This window comes from Hyperolius riggenbachi, chromosome 1 (genome assembly GCF_040937935.1).
Source record: "Hyperolius riggenbachi isolate aHypRig1 chromosome 1, aHypRig1.pri, whole genome shotgun sequence".
In the NCBI taxonomy this organism is placed as follows: domain Eukaryota; kingdom Metazoa; phylum Chordata; class Amphibia; order Anura; family Hyperoliidae; genus Hyperolius; species Hyperolius riggenbachi.
Genome location: NC_090646.1, coordinates 85,849,083 through 85,853,961, shown reverse-complemented (window position 1 = coordinate 85,853,961; position 4,879 = coordinate 85,849,083).

Here is a 4,879-nt window from a genome sequence, read left to right as displayed (position 1 = left end):
TTTTAAACTGGTGCATGTAAGTGCACATGCAGGAATGATGGGGGCGCAGCGACGGGATTAAGTGCAGGACGTGACTCTCATGTCCTGGAATCTTAAGGCTGGTTTCGCACTGCACACTGACGGTAGCAATGCGGTGTGTCGCACCGCCAGAAACAGGCCTTCAGGGAACACAGCGTTAGTACATTCGGCCAAGCAGGAAGTGACACTCGCTTGCGGTCACTTCCTACTTCGGTTATGCGAAAGTGCACAAAAGCGTTTTGTAAAAATACGCTTCCGCGCATGCGCGTCGCAACACCAACTTTTTAAAAAACCTACGTCGCCATTGACTAACATGACTTCCGGGCCGATGCAGGTCGCCGCAGGAGCTGCACTGTAACGTAGGTATGCGCTAGCATTGAATTGGGCACCTCCAGCGCAGCATCCTGCAACGTGGAAAGTATAAACTTTCCCATAGGGATACATTATGCTGCAGTAGCAGTGTGGCAATATGCCACACCGCGCCAGTGTGAAAGGGCCCTCGGGGAGACAGATTAGGACGTGGGAGCCACGGTCAAGAACCTGGAAGTGGTTAAATTGCTTCAAAAATCTAATAAAATTTCAAATTAATCCCAGAGGCTAATACAAAGGAGCTTATTTGGGAAAGTTGGAACACATGCTCTCATTGGAAGGATAAAATAAAAAAAATGTGATTGCTTTTGTTTGAAAGCTCCACTTTTAGCTAATAAATAATCTCTCACCTCTAATCATGCAGGGCTGGACACACACAATACAATGCACATTGTCCGGCATCCTGCTGGTCCTCTGCCTCTAATTCTCTAGCCAGAGACCCTAAACAAGCATGCAGATCAGCTGCTCTGACTAAGGTATGACTGCATTAGCTGCATGCTTGTTTGGATCAGCAAAACAGCCAGGCAACTGGTATTGTTTAGAAGGAAATAAATACAATACAATAACATTTGTAAAGCGCTTTTCTCCCATAGGACTCAAAGCGCATAGTTGTGTCTCAGATCAATACAGGGTTGCAGGCTGGACTGTGTTACAGAGGAGATAGTCAGGTGTTCATAAATGCCAGACTGAAGAGGTGGGTTTTCAGTTTAGACTTAAATGCTTCCAAGGATGGTGCTATCCTGATTGCATGTGGCAGGGAGTTCCAAAGTCTAGGGGCAGCATGACAGAAGGCTCTGTCGCCAAAGGTTTTGAGGTGGACTCTGGGGGTGACCAAGGTGTTACGTCCTTTTGATCTAAGATTGTGGGGGGCATGATGCAGTTGCAGCAAGTTCTTCAGGTATTCAGGGCCCAGATTGTGCAAGGATTTGAATTATTATTATTATTTAGTATTTATATAGCGCCGACATATTACGCAGCTCTGTACAATGTATATATATATATATATATATATATATATATATCTCTTGTCACTAACTGTCCCCCAAAGGAGCTCACAATCTAATCCCTACCATTGCCATATGTCTATATTATGTAGTGTAAGTACTGTAGTCTAGGGCCAATTTTAGGGGGAGCCAATTAACTTATCCGTATGTTTTTGGAATGTGGGAGGAAACCGGAGTGCCCGGAGGAAACCAACGCAGACACGGAGAGAACATACAAACTCTTTGCAGATAGTGCCCTGGCTGGGATTCGAACCAGGGACCCAGCGCTGCAAGGCGAGAGAGCTAACCACTACACCACCGTGCTGCCCCTGAATGTCAGTAAGCCAATCTTAAACAAAATTCTCCATTTTATTGGTAGCCAGTGGAGTGAGCACAGGGTTGGTGTTATGTGGCAGTGGCGCTGTTGGCTCGTCAACAGCCTTGCGGCAACATTCTGTACTAATTGCAGGTGGCGTAAGTCTTTCTTATGAAGACCTGTGTAGAAAACATTGCAGTGGTCCAACCTTGATGTGATGAAGGCATGAACTAGGGTTGGAAGATCCTCTGAAGGAATGAGGTGTTTAATCCTTGCAATATTCCTTAGGTCAAAGAAGGAATGTTTCACAACAATTGAGATTTGATTCCTGAAGCTTAATTTCCCATCAATCAGTACTCCCAGGCTGCGCACACATTCTGAGTTGTTCAGGTCTGAGCTCCCTATCCTTAGCTGTGTTGGTTGAGACTGGGGCTGCTTTGCTGTTCAGCCCTGACCTTCGATAACAAGAGCCTCAGTATTGTCAGCATTAAGTTTTAGCCAGTTGTTATTCATCCACTCCTGAAGCTCAGCTAAACATGCGTTTATCTGTATAGGGTTGTTGTTTGCAGATAACGCTGTGTACAGCCACTCAACACAATTATGAGTGGAGAGAGTCACAGAGTTGCGCTCCATGTTGTGCTTCTCGTGACTTCAATGTTTCCTCCTTCTAGACCGGAAGGCGGGCACATCGGACTTACGTGAAGAGCAACTCCATCTCTCTGTCCCCTGCAAATGGTGCTGAAACCCGGATACGAACTACAACAATATAAATAAATATGGCAGCCTCCATATCCCTCTCACTTCAGGTGATCACTCAGATGGGATTGTTTTATCGAACCATTGATCCTTAGATAGGATCGTTTTTTGAAACGGAGAGCCAGAAACCTTTGATCAGTCATTAAGGTAAATGATCAATACATTACAATCATTCTATATATACTGTAATTTAACAATACAGAGGAGAAAATGGGAAACTGTCCCCAGGCCTCCTCATTATTTAGGGGCCTCACAAATTACTTCTGTGAATGGACTGCTCTGTTGGGTCCTCTGACCCTGCTGAGGCCAATGGCGTAGCAATAGGGGGTGCAGTGGTAGCAACCGCACCGGGGCCCTTCATCAACCGCAATATTTGCGCTTTATCGGTCCTGTGCTGGTAATGATCATTTCTACAGATGCTTTAAATAGTGGTAATCATTAACAAACTGTTGCCCATCCGTTTTTTGCACTGCAGCTGCCCGGGCGAGGTTTTGTTGCTCTGTATCAACTCCTATGTATAGGAACCTGGGGGGGTTGGTTGGGGCAATGCAGGGCCCCATAGTGCCTTAGCTACACCACTGGCTGATGCCTGTGTGGGAGCATTAGCGCTTTGTATCTGGGGGTGACTTGTATCTGCTAGGGACTAATGGCCCATACTCACGAGGGACTTTTGTCGCCTCAACACGCGGCGCGCGCGTGTTGCGGCGACAGGTCGCCCGTGAGTATGGGCCGTCGCGCGCGCGCGCACCCCGAACTGTCGCCCGTCGCTCATGTCGCCATGCGATTGAAATGGCCCGTACTCACGGGCTGCAGAAGTGGCCTGTCGCCAGCACACGTGACGTACACACGCGGAAGAGGGACCAGCGGCGAGACGGAAGCTGTCGCCGACGTTCCTCCTCCCCCCGCCGGAAGCTCCATTTACCACAATGGAGGTTGCTGTCGCTAGTCCGCGTACTCACGCGGACTAGCGACAGTTGCGGGGGAGGTGCGGCGGCGACTGTCGCCATGCGATTGAAACTTTCAATCGCATGGCGACATGAGCGACGGGCGACAGTTCGGGGTGCGCGCGCCAAAAGTTTCAATCGCATGGCGACAGTCGCCGCCGCACCTCCCCCGCAACTGTCGCTAGTCCGCGTGAGTACGCGGACTAGCGACAGCAACCTCCATTGTGGTAAATGGAGCTTCCGGCGGGGGGAGGAGGAACGTCGGCGACAGCTTCCGTCTCGCCGCTGGTCCCTCTTCCGCGTGTGTACGCGGAGGGACCTGGCGAGGAGCTGTCGCCGGCCTGTCGCCCACACGCTCACGTGTGCTGGCGACAGGCCACTTCTGCAGCCCGTGAGTACGGGCCATTACATGCAGCAGGGGAGTAATGGCCCGTACTCACGGGCTGCAGAAGTGGCCTGTCGCCAGCACACGTGAGCGTGTGGGCGACAGGCCGGCGACAGCTCCTCGCCAGGTCCCTCCGCGTACACACGCGGAAGAGGGACGAGCGGCGAGACGGAAGCTGTCGCCGACGTTCCTCTTCCCCCCGCCGGAAGCTCCATTTACCACAATGGAGGTTGCTGTCGCTAGTCCGCGTACTCACGCGGACTAGCGACAGTTGCGGGGGAGGTGCGGCGGCGACTGTCGCCATGCGATTGAAACTTTCAGTCGCATGGCGACATGAGCGACGGGCGACAGTTCGGGGTGCGCGCGCGCGCGCGCGACGGCCCATACTTACGGGCGACCTGTCGCCGCAACACGCGCGCGCCGCGTGTTGAGGCGACAAAAGTCCCTCGTGAGTATGGGCCATTTGTCACTTGTTTAGCAATCCCACCCTGCTACACTAGGCCAGTGTTGTGACTGCAGAATAATCTCCTTGCAGCTCCTCCTTCTCCTCATCTCCTCCTCTGTGATTGGAAAGCAGAGGAGGTGAGGAAGAGCAGAGGCTTTCAATGGACATTGGATGAGTACAGCAGATGTTATTGGACAATAGCAGGGCTAAAATGTACCTTTGCTCCTTATTCACATTACAAGCATTCTCATGCATTTCTGTAATGTGAAAATGTATTTAGCACTGAAAGCCCACATTTGATGCATTACCTTGTTCACATTCATCGTTTTGAAAAAAAACTACAGCTCTTTCAAGTACTGTGCATGTTTTTGTCTTGAATATTTTTTAGGCAATAAATCTTTTACAGGGGAGGGGGGACTCTCACTGATATATGGCAATAGGTCTTGGGAGGGTATTTGCGTTGGAATCTGAGGGTTCCCTGTAATAATAAGTGATCCCCAGATGTCCGTTCAATTCCCTCCACCCATGAAAATGGGGTCATTTATGAACCCCTACATATTTATAATAAAGGCTTGAGTAAGAGTTTATTTTTAATAAAAGCCAACCGTGAAAGCTGTATTGAAGTACTTTTTTATTTTGTTGCCCTCTTTCTATCATCTATTA